The sequence below is a fragment of the Strix uralensis genome, unplaced genomic scaffold, assembly GCF_047716275.1.
Source record: "Strix uralensis isolate ZFMK-TIS-50842 unplaced genomic scaffold, bStrUra1 scaffold_131, whole genome shotgun sequence".
NCBI classification, from domain to species: domain Eukaryota; kingdom Metazoa; phylum Chordata; class Aves; order Strigiformes; family Strigidae; genus Strix; species Strix uralensis.
The window spans coordinates 107,983-131,683 of NW_027436770.1; the positions used below are offsets into that span (position 1 = coordinate 107,983).

General features: G+C 51.6%; 1 protein-coding gene across 2 annotated transcripts in view; it reads left to right on the forward strand.

The window, feature by feature from the left end:
• The first annotated feature begins 18,001 nt into the window (after window positions 1-18,001).
• LRFN3 (leucine rich repeat and fibronectin type III domain containing 3) overlaps window positions 18,002-23,701 on the forward strand; it is a 42,335-nt gene continuing 36,635 nt past the window's right edge. For both annotated transcript variants that reach the window (XM_074857386.1, XM_074857389.1), the window contains exon 1: window positions 18,002-18,230. The gene's annotated coding sequence lies outside the window, so the exon portion shown is untranslated. The remainder of the gene's footprint in view (window positions 18,231-23,701) is intronic.

Genomic DNA, 23,701 nt, shown 5'->3' on the forward strand with positions numbered 1-23,701 from the left:
GGGGAAGAACTCTTGATTTTTGCAGTTGCTAATAACAGCAGACACATCAGTTGGTTTTAATTATCCTTGGGAAAAATTAAATCAGCTTACAATAAGCGGGACCATATGGTCTTTTCTTGTCCTGTACGCACACTTAACTGAATCCCATTAAATTTATCAACAAACAATCATATTTTAACCCAAATCTGGAAGCAGACGTGAATTCACAGCCCCTCTCCAGCTCAAGACCCAGCAGCCAATTCCCATTTACACCGCGAGTATTTTACAGAGGCTTAACTAGGGTGCAGCGGTGAGGACAAAACACGCCCAAACTCCGCTGGAACTAACGGTTCGGGCTTGAAGTTTATCCTTAAGATTCTCCTCTTTGTCTTGCTGCGGTGCCTGTTGCCTTTGTCTCCACATTAAGCTATTTAAGCAATAAGCCACCATAAACTGAGAGGTTTTGAATACGAAATAAATATCCCTATCCATGTTTTACCCCGATTTGAAAATTAATTTCCTTTTAAAACCACAACAACCAGAAAACAATTGATTTAGGGGGATGAAAATACGGATTTTTTCAGCTCCGTATTTGCTGTTTGCAAATGTCCTGGACTTCCTTCAGCCACACGCAGCCGCTCTTCCTGGGAATAAAACCGAACCAAACCAGTTATTTAATACAGAATGGAATTTTACTTCTCAGGCTGTAAAATTGTTTATTTCCCAGGTAGCTGACAGACCAAAGGCTTTTACGTGATAAACAGGCTAAAATTATTCAGGAACGCGTTTCCGGTCATTGTCTGCACCGGAATCCAAGCGACATCATGATGCTACAACACCAAATATTACGCAGCTGAAAGCTCAGAAGTCAAATATTTTGATGAAAAGCAGCTAAGGGCAAAAAGGCAGTGGGCTACTAACAGCCCAACGAGCTTTCATCCGTCGTTCAATCCACCATTTATTTGCGGAAAAACATTTTATAAACAGTGTGACCCTACAGAGCTGAAACTCCCTTCAAAATTTCTCATTTCAATCGGGTTTCACGACTTTTCTTCCCTTTCAAAAACCGTTACTGGTTGCAGCATCTTCTTACAGAGGCGGCCACCACCGGTGCCACGTAGCGGTGCCACGGGCGGCGACCTGCCACGTCTCCAATCATTTCCCAAAATCAATGAAAACTGACACCTGCCCCTAAATTCTTGCTGCTCCCACTCAGCATGAATATTCATGGCACAGCTGATTTTTTGGCTTGTGGGGAATCTCAACTCCGGTAATTATAGCAGAGACTCTACACACGATGAAAAATTAATTAAATTTTCTACCAGTTCATTTGATGTTTTTACTTTTTTAAAAAGTGCTTTGATAAGAAAACATATTCGTTAAACTCCCATTACGTGGGGAAAAGTAGTAATTATCCACGGCTACCACGCACCGTTCAACCCCAAAGCCTTTGCGAAGGATCTCTAAGCTTTTAAAATGATTTGTAATTCACTGGAGCATGGAAGAGGGATAGAGTCCAGTGTACAAAGTTAAGCTGAAGAATAATATAAAGGAAATGCAGTGGAGGTAAGAATCAGTTTAGACAGTGAAAATGTCAGGAAGGTGGAAAATCTTCGGAAAAGTTCAATAGATTCCCTTGCAAAATAATAGATCCTGCTATCCGAGCACAAACTAACCCTTTTGTTGGTGTTTTGGAAGAAAATCCAACAACAAAAAAAAAGTCTGTGTCACTATTTAATGAAGAAGGGCCCTTAAGCTTTTAAATATTGACGGTACAAGTTCAGAAATTAAATTAAAAATGTATTTTGCAGACGGCAGTAGGGGGAAGAAGCGGGGGCGGGATAGAGATAAGTGGTTCAAAGGCCCTTCCACTTGCAAATTCAGCAACAGCCCAACTCGCTTTAAGACTGGAATATCATAGAAACCCCTCAGCAGCTCCACTCGTACCCCCCTTTCGTTTTGATTTGGGTTGGGAGGACGAGGATGAAAGAAGAGGAGCATGAGAAGGTTGACCACCGCCGGAGAGACCATCAGCCCGACACGTACAGCACCCAGCTTCAAGGAGGAAGTTTAAGGAAATTAGGTAAAACCATGAAAAAGCAGGACGTGTCGTCGCTCAAGTCTTGACACGGAAGCACCTGGGGTTGTTGGGTGTTTGTTTTCAAAGGCAGGTTTGGTCTTACGTGCAGGACAAGGCCTGATGGCTGGGCCTGCCCTACCTGTCTCCCCCAGCAGGGAGTTCAGTCCCCTGTATGAAGAGCTGATTAGAATAATCAAGCTGGTTTTAGCCAGAAAACACAACATGGAACCCCCTTCCCAACAGCACTTTTAATCCCAGCTGTAAATCCGACTTTACTTAAACCCCAAGATGGGGACGCTCTCTTGCTACCAGAAATAAAGCAAGATGGCCGCGTAAGGCGGCGCTTGGTTGGTGTAACTAATTAACCTCGGTAATAAGGAGGTGCTGCGTTATTACCCTGAAGCTGCCTCTCTGAAATCTCTTTTTTAAATAAAGAAAAACAGGGTTTTTGCATTTTCAGTTCCTACAGAATCTAAACTGCTTTTAAGTACCGCAAATAAACGGGGCTTTGCCCTGCAGCGGCCTGCTGGGAGGATGCGCTAAGTGGGCATTTTCTGTGCGTGTGAGAAAGCAGATGAATTTACAGAAAAAAAACCCTCTTCTCGACCCCTCCCTGCTGCGGTTCAGCTCAGGACGGGGCATTTTCACAGATCATGGGATGCTTCTCCATATCCAAGTGGCGCTCGGCAAAAAAACCCACCAAAACCCCGTGATCTGCTGAAATTAAAAGATACTCTGTGAAAGCGGGTGGGTGTAGCGGGAATGAGGTTTGGGATGCTCAACGTTGCTTTTACAGAAAGATCAGTTTTTACAGAAAACGTACAGAGCAAGAAAAAATATGATTTTTTTTTTGAAGTATTGATGGTTTTACATCGGTTTGGCCACTTCGCTTCTTTGGGCGACGCTGTCAAGCAGGATTAAGATCCAGGCTGTCAGTACAGTCTCTTCCTAAACTAGACTAGACCATCTCGACTTTGTAAGGCACAGAGGAAATAAAAAAAAAAACCCTCAGAAAATACAGATTCTGCTCACACACGCTCATGTCAGCGTCTCAAAGCTGCTCAGAAGCCAACGCCGCATTTTTTGAGCGAGCAACTCACAGGAGACGGGATAGGCTCTTGCTAGGCCTGCCCTAGTTTTCATTCCCTTTACGTTCTGCAGCTGCGAACAACGGGAAAAGGATTTTGGTGTCGACGCGTCCTCCATAAACCAGCGAGCAGAGCCCCTCGCTCCGTCCTCTCGAGGCAGAGCGACGCTAAAACTTGCTTCCACGGAGAAAACTCAACGCAAGGGGTTGTTGTCCGTGTTCTCCCAGCCAGGGCCTCCTCCCTCCTCCTCCTCGCCGTCGTCATCTTGGGCGAGTTATCGAGCGATGAGGTGGAAACACTAAAACCCTCCCAAGGAACCAGCTTTTTGGAAATAGGTGATAGTGTAAGAATTCAGGAAAAGGCTGGAAGTGCTGTCAAAATAATGTATGTCAATAAATAGAGCCTTGTTTGGGGTATGTATTGCTCCTGTGAGGCTGGTTGGTTGTTTTTTTTTTTTAAAAAAAAAAGCCTTTCTTTTAATTGATATTTGGAAGAAAATATTTTGTAGTTTATGGAACTTACCTCTCCTTATTAAAAAAAAAAAAAAAAAAGAAGTGCAGCAGCAGGGTGTTAAAAATAGAATAACCTTCAGCATCAGAGCGAACGCCTCCTGCATACAAATCGAGTCAGAAGAGACAGATTAAAAAATGGTTTGTGTGTTCTTCATTTATCAGGAATCTCTTCCCAAAGCTACGGCCTATGCAAAGGCTGTAAATTTACTTTTGGACTCATTTCCTTTAGAGAGAAACTTTATGTTTACCATCTGAAAAATGAAAAACAAGCCTCACACACCACTCTTTTTATTTTTTTTTTTAATCATACTGATTCTGTGCAGACCATAATTAACCCAGGAAAAAAAAAAAAAGGCTGATGGTTGTATCTCATCCCTCGGCAAACCTTCTACATCAGCAAAAGTATTTATTACTTCCCGTGCAACGTGTAAAAAAACATGACTCAAACCAGGGACAGCTGCGGTGTTCTGGGTCATGTCATGGGTTCATCGCACTTTTTATTTTAAACAAATATTATTTGAACCCTTAGATTTCTTTGGGGTGCTGACTTAAAGCTTTGCACGCAGATACCCCCATTTCGAAGTCATCCGTAATTAAATTTCTCTTCCGCAATTGCGCAGGACACCAAGAGAATATACACTGGTTTCCCCCAAAATGGTGTAAAAATGAAAAGCCAGGAGAAGAGCGGTAAATCATTTCTGACCTCGCTACTGGATTCCCCCCGCCGTGGGATTGGTGCTTCCACACAACCACCTCCGAAGCGCCCGCGTGCGCGTCATTCCGTGACTCCAGACGCGTCTCTCTGCCACAGAACTAACGCAAACAGCTGCGGGTTCGCACGGGCTGAATTTCAAGGACCAACATTGTGAACGCTGCTCTGGTTACGCGGATTTTTTTTATTTTTTAAATTTTTTTTCAAAACTGCTTGAATAAAGTACGTTTCTTCTGCATTTTCATATTCAGAGGTTAACACCCGATACCGAGGTTGAAGCGTTCTCTCTTTTGTGTCTTCAGAGACAGAAATATATTATTTTTAAATTGCTGCAGAAGACTCACCCCCTCCTCCACGGGTTTTCTCCTTCATTAACATCAAAGAAAGGACCTTGTAGCCCGGATATAATCCGGCCATAGGACTGACATATCAATGAGATGTTCTGCAGTCCAGGAAAATTGACTGACGTTGCTCTCTAATTCAAGAAAAAGGGGAAAAAAACCCGCACGTGTGGGAATTGATATGGCTACTCACCTCCCTTTTGGCAACATCATGATGCGATCAGCTTGCGAAAGCCACCCTGAAGACGCATCTCAACAAGCAAGACTAAAATCCCCGGACTGCCCCGCACCGCTTTGGTGCTTCCCCAGAGCAGCCGTGAGATGTTCGACGCCAGGAGGACATGCAAGAGCCAAACGCGTCAGCCGAGCAAAAAAATCAAAGCAAAAAATCCGCACTTGAGGCCAGTGAGCTGCAGAACCTGCCCTCAAGACGTGGAGCAGGTGCCAACCACTCCGAGCCCAGGGTGAGCCATCAGGATCCACATCTGGACCAACTTCTGCTCTCAAACGCCGCGAATATGTTTGAGTGGACATTTATACCTGAGGTGATCCTGTGACTGCAGATGCCACCATCGTCATAACTCAAGAGTTTCTTTATGCATTAATGACAATTTTTGCGCCGGGGATTCAACCGGATCTTCACCATGAGTTGTTCTCACCATCAGAAACATCCACCCTTGAGGACCTGACGAGGAAGCCTCTTCCCGAACGTCGTTACGCGCCTCTTCCGCCACGGAGCGAGACTTCGCCTTCTTTCCATACACGTGGGAATATCGCAGATCCGCGGTCACGCCGCAGACCATCTCGCTGTCTGGATTCCCTTCCACTTGGGTTATTTTGGAGACAATTCATTTAATTCTGCCTTCACCAGGGCGGGCAGTACATTATTCCTCCACAAGGTATACGCTCCCTGCTTTGCATAAGCTGCTATTACCAACTATTATACAAATTACTTAAGCTGCAGCTATTACGCTAAAAATACAAGATGATCCGAGCTATAATGATAAAAGAGCAACGAAAATATCTCTAGGGCATCAGACAGTCGCCTGAAAGGAAAGCTTTACAACTCTATTTTCCATTGCTCCTTCAACTAATGCTCATAATTAAGTAAAAAGGGGGAAAGTCTTTTTGCTCTGCGTTTCTCTCTCTCTCTCTCCCCCATTAAACTATTCCGTTAATCAAGCTGCTTTCAAAGTCAAACCACAACAAACAGCCTCCTCTAGGAAACGCGTGACCCATTACTAGTCCTTGAGTTAACTATAGTTACACACTAATCAACTGAAAAGCGGCGCAGAAAGACTGTTTGAGGTCAAGTTCTGCGCGCGTTTATGTAAGCATCGGCCTCGCTCCTTTAAGGACTCAGCTGAGCAGCGGCGAGAAAGCAGAGCGAACCCAAATGCAAGAGGAGCAAGGAGTCTAATTTGGGTTAGTTACGCCCTTTTACGTCATTCCGGCAGCGAAACCGCTGCGCGTCACTCATTTCAGAGGTGAGAGCGATATAAAGTCACCTTCACATCCAGAGTCGAGCATCCCTGCGCTCACCAGGAACTCAAGAAAAATGCACAATTCCCTCCAGTAAATCGCTCCTCTCCCTGTTCCTCAGGACTTCCCTCGGGCTCCTCTTTTTCCGCTGATGCAACTACAACCGGCGTTTTAAGTGCGAGTCTGGGTTCCCGGTCTCGCTGACTGCCACAGAAATCTGATTTTATCAGAAACGTGAAACGGTTCTTCTCGCTTCCAGACTGCAGGTGAGCGACTAAACTGAACAGGAACCGAGCGATCGGTATTTCTGTCTGTCGGTGGAAAAAAAAAAAAAAACGCACTTTCAGTTCACATTCACGGGTCTTACACCTTGTGGATATTTCATGACTGGACTGATGGAGGTCACGGTGCTGCAGCCAAGCGGGGTGTAACCATCACCCCGCCTCCGCCTGTCCCACGATGGTCTTCAGAACTGGTGTCTCCGACCACCTCCGGCTCACTTTGACCTTGACCTGACACGTGTTGGCGTTGCTGAGCGCCAGCGCAAGGGCAGGGCCGGGGTGGAGGCGGCTTCTCTCCGTTTGCTCTTGAACTTCAGGAAGCCGCGTCGGCGGCAGGACCGCAGCCCGCAGCCCGCCCCTCCCCGGCCGCCAGCGCGCGCCCCCGCTCAAGCCTCTATATTTTTATTTAAAGAAGTCACGGCTAATGCTATTATGCCCATTCCCAAGCAGATGGATAACAAGATCAGCCGGAGAGAAGATTTCCACAAAGCACCGTTGGCACCGCTGCCTTTCCTCCTTATCAGCAGTTGTACAGGATTTTCTTCATTTTCTACCCATCATCACAGTTTCTTCTCAGCGGCAGCCCCAGAAAAGCCATTTTTCGAGACCTCCCCTAAACCAGCCACTGCACGGCTTTGGGACCTGCACAAGATGAAAACTAACGATTTTCTTTCTCCCCAGCTGCTGGTTTTCTTTGATGCTTTGGGTGAAAGAGAGAGCGAAGAGCAGTGAGAGGTGAGGACACGCAGCACGCGCTCACGGGAAACCCAAAAGCCTTCAACACCAGAACCACCACCTCCAATTTTCAAAAGAATTCAAGTCTGCTCCCAAATTCTCCGTTTTTTGGGGGTTAAGTTCCTGTTGGAGAAAAACCGAACACCTCTGAAACGAGTCGGTTTGTGTTCCATGGAAGGAAGCGCCAGGGTTATTTTCACCTCTGTACAGCAAACCGACAGACCGTATTATTAAATGATATTGTGCCACAGAATCCTGAAATTAAACTAGTCGCACGTTATTTCAACCCCTCCTAAGCACCCGCCCACCCGTCACTTCCGTTCGTGTCAAGTTTTTGGGCTGTTTTAATAATTAAAGTCATTCTTTCAGCACTTTGTTGAAATGTGATATTTGAAAGTGATGATTGAAGCAAGTGGGCAAAGACACAACACACAACCGAGTGACCAAAAATAAAATAAAAGGGAGGCATTCGGGAGCGGAACTACGGCTTTAGCAGAAAAGAAAAAGCGAAATAAGCTGAAACGGCCCCGCAATTTCACTGGGTGTAACTTGCCAGGAAGGAAAACAAACTGATCTTTGAAAGACTAACAAAAATCAACTGAACCTTTTCTGAGCACGAGGCAGCTGGTTATCTTTATGTCCAGGTCCTTTTCCAGCCCTGATCACTGATAACACAAAACCTGCCGTCCTACCTCCCCACAGCTTTTCGAGAGCACGCAGAATTTTTCGCTGTAGGATTTTATTTCTTTTCACTATCCTGATGACGGGAGATTACGTTCAGAAATATTCTTGCCGGAGTAGGTCTGGCCATTCTGCAGCCCTAAAGCAAGCTCTGCCTTGTTCAAAAAATAATAACCAGGACTGAATTAACAGTTCCTCCAATTATTCTGGCATATTCCCCTTAAGAACGTGAACAGGAGCACAATGCGTGCAGCAGTTAATACCTTAAACGCTGACTTGATTGGAATCGCTGGCACAAGCTGTGTTTGCAATTACTTCCCCTGAATGTTACTTAAATACCAAAGCCACAATATGCCACCGCCAGGCCCCCAACCTTGTGTTCTGAAAGAAAAATTAAAACAGCCTCCATTGAGAGGGGAGATTATCACTTCGAAATCCCATTTAAGGACAATTTTGCCTGCTCTAGGGTTGACGCATGAGCCTGTAAATCCTTTCTGACCGCTTCAGGGCAGCATTAGAGAAAAATTCCAATGCACAACCGAATTTATTTTGAGCAGCACATCTGATAATCAAGATAAACTTCGCGATACGGCAAATGAAGCCGTGCTCGGCAGTAAAACCGGCGCTGCCCGCGCAGGAGCCCACGCTATTCCTTCCGCCAGCCTTAAAGCAGTGACTCAGAGCAGCAGGCGAACGGGGTGCTCCTCTCCTCGCCAGCGTTGTCTGCAGAGGTGACAGAGGCAAACAACCCCAGTGTTTTACCAAAATCCCTATTTTTTTTTCCCCTCTACACACACAGCAGAGCTCGATGCTTCAAGACTTGTCCTTAACCACCTGCATTGCGCCCCCCGGGGAGAAGCGTTAGATGAGTTTCCACTTCCCAGATATTTCACTGCAGCAGCACAGAACTCCCAAACATCATGTTTGCTGCTTCCCCTGCTCCCTTTGAAATAAAAATCTTGCTGCCAGCCACGAGGCACTAACTTTTACCGGGTCCTCCGAGGCCGCCGCAGCATGGAGCGATGTCGGGCGTTTTCACGGCTTACCGTGTTGAACACCTGCCCAAAGTCACCTCCAATAGACATTCAGGTTTGGAGAAGGACTTAATGGGGGTAGAAAATTTAAATATTAATGTTAGGGACATAAATGCTGCTAGTAAACATACTACTGCTTTTCTTTATTACAGCCTGGGGAAAATAAACCTGCTAATAGTGGTACAGCTCAGGTATTTTGGCGCGTACTCATAGTCAACAACAGCCTGGATGAACATTAAGGAACAGCTGTTAGCAAAGGACCGCAAACGGCACAATCCTGCACCGATTCAGCTGCTATTAAAGAGCGTCTTAAGTCACCGGGTATGATTTTATTACGAAGGACAGGTCTTACAAAATTCAGGCGAGTAGTTCGTCAAGTCAACTGGAGCGGGCAGCGTGTAACAGCACAGGCAGCAAACAGCCCAGCCGGCTTTCCAGGGAATTAAAAACTCAACTTGATGGAAAAAGTGCCAAAAACTGCCGGCCAGGGTCAACCCACAACTTGTTATTGCCTTTCAACAACAAAAGGTCAGAGAATTTAGTCCCGTGGCATGGGGAAGTGTTATTCATCATGTGCAGACGTCACTGCTGGACGCGGGTAGGCAATAACACAAGATTAATCCTGATGCTGCCCATGCAGGGGGAAGTGGCTGGGTTGGGCAGTTTTGGAATTTAATAGGAAAAAGTTCAGTCAATTCGGCTATTGAACAATTCCGTGACTTTAGAAGAGAGTTAACGAGCAAAGTTCCAGCTGCGGAACCAGAAATCCCCGTCAATGCGATTGCAGAGGTTTCCTTCGTGACCTACAAACTCCACGGGCGCCGATGAGCGCGAAGACGCGACAGATCCCATTGGAGCAAACGCGTGAGGAAGATTAACTCCGTTGGTGAACGGGAGGCAAAATTTTAAACACACGGTTTAAGCTGGGCGGGGGGGGGTTTCATTTGTCTCCACTTTCTGGATTTCAAGCGTGTGGAATGGGCCAGACTGGCCAAGCCTCTAAGGCTCAATGATTATTTCAGCAATCACGCTGAAACCAAGAACCATGGCGGGATGAAGCGTGGAGAACGACAGAGGGTATTTACCCTGAGTTCCCATGAACGGCTTCTCCTTGGGTGGAGACACCTTCTCATGGGCAGGTAGAACAAGGCCAGAACACAAGTGGACGATATTTCACCAGCAGACTTACCCAGGGCTCCTCCACCCCCAATAGCTGCACTCCTCCTCCTGTTTGTTTTGCTTCTGCGATGTTAAACACGTTGGGTCGCGCGGCCACGCTAAAAAGCCAAACACGGCGTGCTTGGCTGTGCTAGCACACAAATTAAATTGAGGGAGATTAATTCAACTGAACCCAAAAGCGAGTCAGGCACTTTCTGCTCCTCCTGTATTCTTGGCGGATTTGCCATTATCTTGGTGCTGGTTACACGGCAAAATCGTTTGTCATCAGGTGACACGGGCAAATGAGCCAGACCCTACAAATGAGTTTTGACACGGAGACATCGTGGACTGAACGCTCGGCCCGTTGCTGTAAACTCCTCTACCTCAGATATCGCTCAGGGGAGTCTAAGAGACCTGATCTGATTTCTGGAACAAAACTAAAGCCTAATCTTCCCCCAGCAGGTCTCCTCCCCCCTGCTCCAGCAATACACAAGGAAAGAGGAAACACCCAAGACCTAGTCAAAAAAAAAATAAAAAAATAATCTGCAGCACTGCTGGCACGCGGTTCAAACGCTTCCAGGTGAAAGAAAAAACTGAGCGTCCCAATGAGGCGACAAAGGTGACAGCAGTGGGTCTTCTCACCTGCCACCAACAGCTGCTAAACACGAAGTAACTACGTAAATCCCCGACAAACCAACCCAAGTCTCATCTAACCCACATCAGACTCTTTCTAAAGACTTAGGTCCACCCCAGACCCCATTTACCTACATCAGCTTCTCTAGACGAGGCGCAGGCAGAGAAGATCCCACAACCACACAGAGATTTCGCCAGTTTGGGCCTCGTATGACATGGCTTTCCCTTCTGGTGACTACTGCAGTTCCCTGCGAAGAAACACGGTGGAGATGAAATAAAACTCAAAGGCTGGATGGAGCCGCAATCCTCCGCTAACATCTGAGCATCCCCAGGAAGAAGCAAACTCGGTGTAATGAAAGAGTGGTGGCAAGCGAGATCAATGGGCTTCATGTACCTACCTTCTCTCCTTCCAATAATAAAAAAAAAAGGATCACTCAGAGGTTGACATGGTAACCAACTGCAATGTGGTACGTGTGGCACTTCACAAAGGGACAGCCCCTGTTGAGGCAAAGAGACGCCGGAGTCCGCAATGCAGCCCCCGTGCTCTCAGCAGAGGCTGCGTGCAGCAGGACGGCGTTAACTTGTGATGTCCTGAAAGTTGAAATTTCTTAAAAAAATTTTTTTTAAGTCTAAGATGAATTCTGGGGGGGTTTTTTCCTGTAATGATCTTATACTCCAAAATGTCAAAAAAACGCAACAGAAAATACCGTGTTCGAACCAAAAGAATGGGAAGTATGTAACAAATCCCACTATCGGAGAAACTTAGAAGAAAAATAAAGACAAAGAATGACAAAAAAGAGCACCCTGACAACATGAAGAAGGTTGGAGAGAGTGTGGGCAGCGAAGCAAGGACGATGGAGGGAGGTTAGAACGACACGAACAGTTTGGGGGGGTCTAAAGGGGTTGGGCTGCCTCAGTGACCGGGCAGCGCCACCGTCCCCGACTCCCATCTATCAGCTGTCCGACCCAAGAGCGGCCTCCCAAGGGGTGTTTGTGTCTCCGAGCCACATTCCCAACCTTCCGGGGAAGATGTTGCTTCGGCAGCTCTGCAGGACCCTCAGAGCTGAGTGGAAACTCAAGGCGGTCATTGGGTTGGGTCTGGAGAGCAGCCAGTTCCAACAGGAACGGCTCATTGGAGAGGAAGAGAAGTGGAGAATATTGAGCTCAGCCCTGGCGGCAAATCTTCATTAGCTCGTTGCAAAACAACCCAAGATGCTCCACAGAAGGTACAATGTCATCTTTTATGATTATTTCGACGGTCACCTGGTTATTTCTTCCAATACACAGAGAATCTTTTCGAACATCTTCTTGGAAAAACAGCAATGAAGAAAAATCACTGGCTACAGAAGAGACTCCTCTAGACCAACAGAGCACTTGAGTTATTAGGCTGAGCTGAAAACAGCCGACGTTTCTAAAAGCAAAGACGTGCCCTCACTTAAAGGAAAAGCTTAGTGTAGGAGTGACATCGGAACCAGTCCCACACCAACCCCCACCTCCTCCTCCGAGGGGGAGGAAAGAAAACATCGGGGTCGGCAGAGAAGCCCCCTCGTCTGAAAGCAGAGAGGTTGGCTCAGGCCAGGAGACGCGGCCGCGGTCGGAAAGGAGACGCTCGAGGGAACCAAAAGGTATTTCTGGACCCTCCTCATAAAGAGCCACCAAAGGAAAACGAGGCGTAGGGAATCTTGGCAACCGGCTCATCCAACATCGCTCTGTCTTGTACCTGTGAGAGAGCACAAAGATGCCAGGATGGGAGGTAAGAAAGGATTAACCAGGAACAAAGGGAACGGAGATAAGGGGCAGATGACAAGGCTGGGACGTGGGCAGGCGCTTTAGAAAAACCCTCAGCCTGTAACATTTAAAGGCTGCCGGAGCCTGAGCGGGGAACGGGGCTCTGATCTGCGATGATTCATAGCGCAGGAACACAGATACGATATCCAGCCATCTCTAGGAGGAGATGTCACAACGCATTTCCAAAAAGCCACTCTCAGCCTGTTATTAGCTCAAGGAGACAGCCCTGAAGGCATGGCAACAAGTGCTGAAATACAGTATTTCGCTGAAAAGACTCGCTCACTCTTCTTTCCAAGCTTCAGAGAGTCACCAGACAATCGGTCCGGCAGCGATGGAGAGCGGCGCGAGGGGCTGAGGTAAAGCTGTAACTCAGACCTGGCTCCTCCATCTAGACAAAGCATCAGAGGATGAGGCGCCAGTGTGGTCCTGCCTCAGCTCAGCTGTGAACGCACACAACCCTCGGCTCCAGGGGAAGGTTTGTTGCCCCCCAAAGCGGCCACATGAGTCCCTCTTGCTTTATTTCACGGATGCAGAACAGTTTAAACCAGCTCATGCGCAGCCTCGGGGATTAAAAGCGCGAAGGTGCTTCCAGTGCTGCGCCAGGGTCAGAGGCGAGCAGGTATCGACATGAGGCATCTGAGAAACCGGAGCCACTTACACCCACTCAAAAGCCTTGAAAAAGAAAGAAAATAAAAACAACAAACCAACAAAACAAACAACAGACCCAAGGAAAAAAAACCCTGTTGTTTTTATCGCCGGTGTTCTGGGCTGCAGAGGTTTCCCTTTGGGAGCAGAGCGCTGAGGTGCTTTTACCTCCCCGGGTCTCTCCAGCCCCTTTGGCTCCGAGTGTCACAGCGAGAAGGCGGCGCCCGGCTGTTCCGCCATCAAAGGTTTGTTTATTAAACCAAAAAGGGCCTAATTTGCAGGTTTCCACCAGCAGGAACCAAGCCGACAAGTGTTTAAGGTTTGTATCGGATACCTTCCCTACGCTGATGCCGATGGAATATTTCAGACTGAACGAGGCATCTGGAAATCCTGCGCCACCTTCCTCCTGTGCGGCAAAAAACCCGCCTTGTCCGCAGACAACGGGCCGCAAATCCATTCCTATATCGGCGTCGCGATCGGAATCCCGCAGCCTCTGCTCTCCTCCGGAAAGCCCGACGGCAAGAACCACTTCTCATTTGGAAGTCATCACCGACGCAAATAGATCGCAGCTCTAAGAAATACGGTTCTGCCCGATTTCAGATGCCTCCAGACATGAACAGATCCGTCTTTTCTTGCTCTTATTCTGGGACAACACGCACCCGGGGAGGGGGAATCGCCGGCGGCGCTGCCGTCAGACACCGGCCCTAAAGCCAAATCCCAGCCCCAAACCAGCTCAGCTGGGCTCAACCCCCACGGCTGAGCCGCGCGAGGGGCAAAGCCTGACTCGAGAAATGACCCGAGCGCCTCAAAGCTGCGGTTTGACTTGGCTCCCTTCAGCTTCAAAGTCAACCCGCCGCCACAAAAAGCTGGTTTGGGTTCGAGCGAGAGGCCGGCTGTTTGTTTTACAAAGAAAGATCAGCGGCAGCAGGCTAGGAGGGATCGCTCCTCAGCTTGTGGTAATCAAAGATTTCTAAAAATAAAATAAATTTTAAAAAATAAATAAAAAGCCCCAACCAGGAGCCATAAAGCGCACTGGGGCAGCAATTTGTCTGTGCAATTCATCCCTCGCCTTTTTCCATCCGCGCTCCATCGTGCCTGGGAGTTGCTTCTGTTTTCTTCCCCTGGCATTTCTCCTACCCGGAGGCTTCATCCCACAGACGTTTGCGCTCTCGGCTGCCGAGGCCCCGGGTTTGACAGCCCCGAACCCACGCGCTTACGCCGCGGCCGACCAGCAATTGCTGCCGAAGCTCCTGGCGAGCAGTCGGCGGCCTGGGGCAGGTGGACGCAGGCGCCTCGGGGCAGGGACGTAACCCCTGCCCGGGTTGTCCCATCAGTGGGTGCCCTTTCTCGTGCGGTTCCACATCCGTCGCCCTAGAAATATCCTCGTCTGGAGTCCTGCTCTTTGGGTCAAGAGAGGCCCTGGGCAGGGCAGGAACTTGCTGCACGCACTAAGGAAGCCCCAAACCAAACCGCTCCGATAAACCCCGTTCTCCAAGATACCCAGAGGTGGGTAGTTGCGTCGTTTATCTATAAAATTCCATGGTAGGTGATTTGTTGCTGATGCTCCAGCTCTCTTCCAGCGCAGGCTCCTGATGGACCAGTGGATATGAAAACCTGTCAGGACCACGCGCCCCGGTTCTGGAGATGAACCGCACCCCCCAGCGCGCGCCCATCACCACCCAGCACCCCCAGTTCAAGCGCGGCCTCACGCCGGGATGAGCTCAACGCAGCCACGAGCTGCCCCTGGAGAGAGAGAGGGACCATCAGCTCAGGTGCCCGGAGGAAGCAAAACCAGAAACCACTGGAGGTTTCCACTCCTGCGCCCGAGGGCATCAGACACAAACCCGCCCCCAGCAGCGACTGGCCGCTCTCCGCGTGGCGGCACCGGACGCCTCCGCGGGTTTTCAGCGATTTCTCTGCACGCAGCAGGAACGGGGGCCTCTCCCCCAGCTTTGGCGCATCCGATACGAGCAGAAACCTCCTGGGGTTTGCTTGGCAGGAGCAGGGAAGAAGTCGAGAATGTAGAGCTGGTCCCCGCAGCATCAGCATCTCGGGATCTTACAGACGAGAACTAAAGAGAGAAGGAGGGATGGAGGAAGACCTCAACATTTTTTTTTTTTTTTTTTTTTTTTGCTACCGGCCATTTTCCGAGGCAGATTCACCTGAATTTCCATCACCACCTGAATTTCCGTTTGAAAACACCCACTTCACTGAGACAAAACACCTGGAAGTGCTGGTTTAGCGAGAATGGGTTACCAAACTCTTCCCGCCTTCTCCCTTTTTTCCCTTTCTGCTGCACCTATCCCAGACCCAGAGAGCAGGTCCAGAGGGGCGAGACTGGAACACCCCCCCCCTTCCTACCCCCCCCCCGCCCCTGCCTCCAGACCGAGGACTGATTTGTGCTGCTCCTCAACCAGCAGCACACGCTGGCGTTTGCATTTGTTATCCCAGCTGACATAATCTGGTTTGTCAGGTCAAGTGATCAAGCCAATGGAAATTGCTCTGCTGTTAATTACACCCGGGGGCCTCCCTGGCAGTTACTCCTGAGGATGAGACGCCCCAACATGGCAGAGACATCCCGAATTTAGCAAAACGTTGAAAAACTAGAGCCAAGGACTTAAAAAGAGCCGAGAGCCGTGGTCATTGTTGCCTCAAGTGCCGCGGGATGGTCAAGGGCAGAGTCAGGAAAGTCCTCTCAGCCTGGGGAGCACCCGAACACGCCCCTAAAATTCCCACCCTGGGAACAAGAAGCTGCAGAGAGAAGTGGCTGAGGAGCATCTTTAAGGATGCCCAGTAAGTTCCCTGCTCTATAATCGATCCTGGCACAGGGAGGCAAAAATCTTCATACCCAGGTAGACTAAAAAAATCCCCCGAGACAGCTGGAGATGAGGCAGGAACAGCTCTTTGAGTGTCAGAGGGAGGTACAGGAAAAGAGGAGACTCCTGAGCACTCGTTAAAACATGAATAATGCTGCAGAGAGGCCAGAATACAGCCCTAATGCCACAGGTAAAAAAAAAAAAAAAATAAGTAAAAGATAATAAAAAGATTGACAGGCCGCAGAAGTCCGGTAACCCCGAGGTCTCTTATTGGATGGAAAATTTATCAGGAGAGGGGAAACAAAACCCAACAGCTTCAACTTCTTGACCCACCTGCTGCATCCTCACCTCCCCGTCAGCGAATTCCTTCCTCAAACTTTGGAATTTATTAAAGAATTGCTAAAAGGACCTATAAAGCGGCTTTAAACCCCCCCCCCCCCCCCGCAAAACACTGGATGGAGATGATGAGCGGAAGGTCCACGCAGCAGGATGGAGGAACGAGTCCCTTCGTGCTCCACAGCCTGAAACATCCAATATCGAACCTCGAACATCACCCGCAGCCACAAACCGGTCGGATCCGGTGAGTATTCTCCAAGTGGAAGGAGACTCAGACCCGGTTTTCTTCCACGCATGCCCGGGGACTTCTCCTCTCAGCCCGAACGCTCCTTCCCCGCGTGGTCGTTAACACCCTGCACACCCAGATCAGAGGCATCTCGACGCGGAGAACGTTGACGTGGAACACGCCGCTCCCTCTCACCGCGCCGGGGAGATGCTACTCGCTGTAAATATTACAGCCTGCCCTATCCTGGCCTCCTCAGGAGCATGAATCACGTCTCCAGATATTTTTTTTGTGCTTGGTATTATCAAGGCATGAGTCACGGGAGAGTAGCAACACAGCAACAATTCTCCCTCCCCAAACCTTCCACCGGGCAGGCTGAAATCCGCTCGGATTCCTGTAATGAAGTTATTTAGCAGAGGAGGCTGCTTTGTGGAAAGCCATTATCCATATCAACAGACAAGGTATTGTCTGAAAACAAAGAAAACCCCTCAAAACACAGTCTTTACCTCCATTATGCTTAAAAATCCCATGGGGTGAAGTGAGGATTTGGAGAGTTTGTCGTTGCTTTGACTAAAGCTTCCTCCAGCGCAGCAAGGGGAGGGTTTTGCAGGGTTGGGTTTTTTTTTTTTTCTCCCCTTGCTTCCACCCCCACCCTCCTTCTACACCCCCGCTCGCTGCTGGAGACCCCTTCTGCAGCCCAACGACCCGGGGGCCCGCTCAGCGCCCCCCCCTCACCCAGCAACCTCCCCGCTCCGCGTTTGCGCTCTTGGAGTTGCACAAACCCCAACCCAAACCCAACCCAACCCAACCCAACGCAAGGCGCCGTCCAAGCCCCAGCTCGGCTCTTTGAAGCCCGCCAGGATGATCCCCAGCTCCGGGCCAGACGAGACTCACGGAACCATCTGGGCTGGAGAAGGGTCTTAAGATCATCGAGTCCAACCGTGAAGCTCACGCCGCCGAGGCCACCACGTCCCGGCGCGCCGCGTCTGCACGTCTTTTAAACATTTCCGAGGACGGCGACTCAACCACTTCCCCGGGCAACCTGGTCTGGTGCTTGGCAACCCTTTTGATAGAGAAAGTTTTTCCTAATATCTCATATCTAATATCTAAACCTCCCCTGGTGCGACCTGAGGCTCTTTCCTCTCATCCTACCCCTTGTCACGGGGGAGAAGCGCCCGCCACCCCCCAGCCTCGCCAAGACCAAACGAAGACACTTAACCCCGGTTTTACCTTTTATGGCCTTTTTTTTTTTAACTCTCCATACCTGCCAGCACCTTGTAATTAACAGGCAATTAGCAAACACCCCTAATTCCTCAACTGCGTCCCCCTCTTCGGGGTGGCCCCGGGGGCTACTGATGAGCTCTGGACCACTTGGAGCGGGTGGGCACCGCCTCTCCCCTCCCCGGTCGCCGCACCGGGGCTGCGGCCGTGGGGCGGGGCGTGCCGCCGCCTCCTCCTCCTCCTCTTCATCCTCCTCCTCCTCCTTCTCTTCATCCTCCTCCTCCTCCGCCGCCGCTGCGCGGAGCCGGGGCGGGGCGGCCCCTGCGGCAGCGGCTCCGCCGGGCTCCGCCGGTGCGGGGGGCTCCGCCGGTGCGGGTGGTTCCGCCGGGAAAACGGCGGAGCTGGAGCGTTCCCGGCCATGGACGGCGGGGGAAGGGCCGGAGCGATGCGGGCTGCGCCGCCCCTCTAGGCTCGCCGGGGGAGAGGTGAGGCGGGGGGTGCGCGGGGGCTCCGCGGGTGCGGAGGGGGATTCGCCGGCCGCGGTGGGCGGCGGGGGGGGGAATGCAGCCAGGAAGGAGCCGGCGGCGAGCGGGGCGAAGCGGTGTCGTGTCCCCCCCCCGTTCTCCTTTACCCCGAGCATCGCTGCCACCCCCCCCGCACCCCCCAGTATTTGTCCTCCGGACTTTCTGGCTTTTAACCCTCTCGGCATCGCGTGGGGTAAGAATAAAACAGGAGGGACCGGCTCGGAGCGCTGCTGTGGTGCTTTATTCTTATTTTTATTTATTTTTTTTTCTCCCCCCCACCCCGGTTTTTGATAAATTGCAGTGTCATTGTCAGATGCCGCCGCCGCTGCCGCCGCGCTCGGTTTTAGCGCTTCGCCCCGAGGAGGGAGCGGGGGGACCCACCCCCGGCCGCGGGGGCTGCGGCGGAGGTTCCGCGGGCCGCGGGGCCCGACCGCGCTTTGGAGCCGTGAAGTGACGGGCGCTGCTGTTTCCCTTTCGCTTTTCACCGATTTTGACCCTTTTCCGCGCCTCCGGGAGCGGTACCGGGGTGCAGCGGCCGTTGCGGGGTTTGAGCGCGGCGCGGCCGTTGCGCGGTGGCCCGGCCCGGGGGGGGGGAGCGCGGAGCGGGGCGGGGGCTGCGAGGCCACGGCGAGCCCGGGCTGGCACCGGAGCGGAACAACCCTCCGGGCCCGGGGGGGCGCGGAGCGGCCGCGGCTGCGTTCCCGGGGGGGTGCGGAGCGGCCGCGGCTGCGGTTCTCAAGGGGCGCGGAGCGGCCGCGGCTGCGGTTCCCGGGGCGGGGGGGGGGGGGGGGTGCGGGGTGCGGAACGGCCGCGGCTGCGGTGGCCGCGGTGTCATTGACCGCGGGGTGACTCCCCGCAAGCCCAAGGAGCGCAAAGAGCGCGGGGAGCCGGACGGAGCCTCCTGGAGCGGGAGGAAACCTCCGCCTCCGCGCAGGGACCGGCGGCCTCGCCCCCCGAAAATCCGTTTGAAAACGGGGCTGTGCTTGAGCAAAGGAAGATGTTTTGCTCTAAAAGCGCCCCAAAATCTCCCACAGTCACTGATTTTTTATTTTTTTTTTTTGCATTCTGCAGCTCTGAGTGGAAACTCTTGCTATGAAGCACGTAGGGTACTTAATCTATTTTTAAACCTTAAAAATACCTTCTACAGTCCTTTTTTTTTAAAAAAAAAAAACAGCAGTGGAGACCAGTTGCACTTAACACTCAATTTTTTAATGTGCCTGGATGATCATAATTCACAAGCAACTGGCCGTTATTCCCCCCCCCCCCATTTCCCATAATTTAGGGAGAAATTACATGTTCTTAATCTCCGGTATGATTTTCCAGGTTGGTAACCTGGGTAACTCCGAGCTTGCCAGCGTCGCCGCAGGCAGTGCAGCATTTTCTTCCCGCTCCCCACCGGCTCGGCTGCTGCTGGCGGATTTTTCTCTCGCTCGCCGCCTTCCCCACGAGAGGGCCCGGTTTTGGGGAGATACACGTGGGAACGGGGCTGCCGCACGCTGGACCCCCCACTTTCCCAGGGGCGGGCGGGAGAATCTCACCCCCGCAGCCGGTTTTCGCTCGGAGGGCCGGCAGGTCTGCGCTGATTTCCGAGCTGTTGGGATGTTTTTAGATGCGGATGGTGCTCGAGCGAGGTGGGAAAACGCACCCCTGCAGTTGAGGTCGCCGCTGGTTTTGTTCAAAATCTGCCGTGGGAAATAAGCGGCGTGTTTAGGGAGCCCCTGGTTGCCCCCCGGGGAGGTCACGTCCCACCTGGGGGTGTGAGCTGGAGGTGAGTCCTGGGCGTCCTCAGCGAGGAGTTTCTGCCAGCCCGTTGGCTCACAACTGCGCTTCCAGGGTTGGTGGTTTGTGCGCCGTGGAGTTCCTGTTCTTGCTCCAAATGACGTGGGTTCATCGAGGGGGAAACTGTTAGGTTAGAAAAAGGGCTGTTAGGATCCTCTCCTCTCCCCTTGCTGCCAGAAAACTCCACTAAATAATTCTTGCAGCCAGCTCGTTGCTGCTGGAGAGCTGCTCGTTGGAAAGATCCACCATCCTTGGGCACCAGATCCTCCGGAGACCTGGCAAAGGGCCTGGGTGGCTGCAAGACAAAGGTCTCCGGGAGCGCTGCGCTGCGGAGCAGCTTGGTTGAACCCTAAATTAGCGAGTTTCTAGCCCAAAGCTGAGTTGGCGTTGGCTGCTGGCGGTGAGGCAGAAGCAGAGGACTCAACTCCCTTGTTGGCCTCGAGCGAAACTCTCTGCTCAGGAAGAGCAGGTTCTGCCCTGCCTGGGGGTGACGTGAGCGGGGTGGATTGTTTCTGAGAAACGCTCCCCAAGAAGCCCGGAGCGGTCCCACGTCACGTGTCTCATCACCTCTTGGCCTTTTTGGTGATGGAAGGTTTTGGTTTCTCTCCAGAACTGATGTTCTTCTGGGACGGCTGAAGTTTAGCTTTGAAGAGAAGCAATTGTACCCACCGGCGTCCCCCCTTCGGAGGGGAGAGCTTGTCCAGAGGGAGGTTTGTTCCCAGTCAGCCCTTCCCCACCCTGAGAAAAAGGATCTTCGTAGATGAAGCTCCTGGTATGGGCGAAGAAATTGCAGACTTATGTTTTGTGGGGTGGTTTTGTGTGGGGGTGGGTTTTTTTAACCTGAAAATTCCCCGTCCTAACTCCTGGAGGTTGGGTTTGTTTTTTTTTTTTTCCCCTTTCTTGCAAAAGCTTCTTTTTCGTTAGAAGATGCAAAAAACCAGGCAGGGAACTTCAAGCTTTTCCCATCTCTTTCCCCCAGCTCCGCTCGCCCGTTCTGGCGGTGGGCGTTAGGAGTGGGTTTTCCTACAGACTGTCAATGAAATGCCGTGGTGGCAGGTTCTTGGCCCATCAGCATCATCAGGCTGATCAGGTTACTCCCTCCTTTATAAAAACCATATAATTTGCTTGAATTAATTAGGTATTAAATGACTGGATACAGATTTCCCCCCCCCCCCCCCCAATACTGTCTGCGCGCCCCAGGTTGGGACGCTGCGCGGAGACACTGAGCACCCTGAGGATGATGCAGGTGGCTTCCCAGGTGGGCTCCTTGCGCGGTCAGAGTCTGGGCACGACGGAGGAGACGGGTGGACAGAAGCCGAAACGCTCCCCATGGCGCCCGCAGGTCGAGCGTGAGCCTCGGCTGGTCCCTGCGCCCCACCACAGGAGAGTTTTAGGTCACGGTGGTCGTGGTGGGGATGAAGGTGAACGTCCCCCCCTGGGCCCCACGTAGGCCCTCCATTGTCCCTCTCACTTGTCCCCACTTTGGGGTCCCCCCCATCTCCACTGTCCCTCTCACTTGTCCCCACTTTGGGGTCCCCCCCATCTCCATTGTCCCTCTCACTTGTCCCCACTTTGGGGTCCCCCCCATCTCCATTGTCCCTCTCACTTGTCCCCGCTTTGGGGTCCCCCCCATCTCCATTGTCCCTCTCACTTGTCCCCGCTTTGGGGTCCCCCCCATCTCCATTGTCCCTCTCACTTGTCCCCGCTTTGGGGTCCCCCCCATCTCCATTGTCCCTCTCACTTGTCCCCGCTTTGGGGTCCCCCCCATCTCCATTGTCCCTCTCACTTGTCCCCACTTTGGGGTCCCCCCCATCTCCATTGTCCCTCTCACTTGTCCCCACTTTGGGGTCCCCCCCATCTCCATTGTCCCTCGCATTTGTCCCCACTTCAGGGGTCCCCCCCCATCTTTGTTGTCCCTCTCACTTGTCCCCACTTTGGGGTCCCCCCCATCTCCATTGTCCCTGTCGCTTGTCCCCACTTTGGGGTCTCCCCCATCTCCAATGTCCAGAGACCCCTAAATCCCCCCAGCTCCAGGGTACCCTGATGCCCCCCAACACTGCGACACCCCCTTGTCCCCAACACTCTCCCCCACCTTCGTCCCAGCTCCGTGTCCCCATTCCCCCCCTACATTGGGGTCCCCCCATCCCCTCCCCACGAGGTGCCCCCCCAACCCAGTGTCACCCCCCGTGTCCCTGCCGCAGTCTTGGGGCTCCCCAGCCGGGTGGAGGAGATGTGCCCCGACATCCCCACCTGGTTCCCGTGTGTCGCTCCTGCCGTTGCCCCACTGTCCTGTTCGCGTGTTGGTTGTCCCTTAGAAGAGATAAAAACCAGATTTCTGGCAGATCAGTGCGAGCACCATCCTGTGCAGACCGAGCTTCTCCTCCTCTCGCTGCGCTTCGTGCTTTCGCTTTTCTTACTCAAAGCTGAATTATTGATTTCTCGTGGATGCTCTGCGACACCCAACCGCCTTCAGCCAGGCTTTTAAATATAAACCTGGGAAGTTTCTGCAGAACTCTGGTCTTGCCCGGTGTTAGCAGCTCGTTATAAGGCGCTTCCTAGAGTATCTGAGAAGCATTTTGTGGTGTATCCGCATGATTCTTACCTTTAAGTTCATCAAAACAGTTGTATGTGACTCCACGAGCTCCTCAGCGCCCCAAATCTCAGCAGTTTCGGAGCAGGTCGTGGTACTTGTGCGCTTCACCAGTCTGATACTTCGTGCTGCCTTGGGCAGGTAGCGCTGACCTCCGCTTGCCTTTGAACTTCATGAGCTGGGAAGTTCTGGAGTTGTGGGGGGGAGTGGAAGCGATAGGAGGTGGGAGGGAGGCAGACAGGCAGCTTGTTAAAAAAGCTTCTAAATCGCTGTACTAAGAGTTAATAGCTTGTGCGCACGTCGCTGGCGGGCTTTATTTTTTGTGGTGTCTAACGTGAGGTGGAATCCACTCTTAGGTGGACACGCTTTGTCTTTTGGAGGTGTATCGGCTTCTCTGTTCTCTGGGATGAACGCTGGGAGCCCTGGCTGTGCTGAAAATAATGTGTATTGATCGGAAAATATCTTCCGGGATCCGGTTCAGCGACGTCAGCGAGTTGGTTTCAAGCGCAGGCAGATGTGCTGGCCCTGGCGGACCCACGGGGGGTGAAACGTGTGTTGGTGCTCAGGGAGGAACGTTTGGGTGGGAATCGGTGTCTTGGGAAAACATCGTCTGCGTGTCGCAGGGGAAGGGTGATGGAGCTGCTGGGGTGGCTTTAGGTGTACGACGGAGCTGGAAGGGGCAGCTGGTTTCGTCTTGAAAGACCCTCCAGGCCTGTGCTGGTCCCTCTGGTTGTGTTTCTGGCTGACTGATTATTTTGCCAGATGACCTTTATGTTCCGAAAGGGTTTTTTTTTCCCCTCATTTTACAGCCTTTGAGAAGGGATCGGATTTAGCCATCGCTTCAGGTCACGCCTGAAGCCAGAGGGAAGCGCCACTTGGGGGTTGCACTAGATGACCTTTGGAGGTCCCGTTTCAACCTGAATTATTCTGTGGACTCCTGGTGTGTAACAGCTGTTAAAATCCCGTGTTTTCTGGGTGCTAGGCTCTGCATCATAAATAACGATGGGAAACACTGTTTTTCGGTGCTGGTGGCACGCCAGGTCTGGACAGGAGGTCGTGTAGC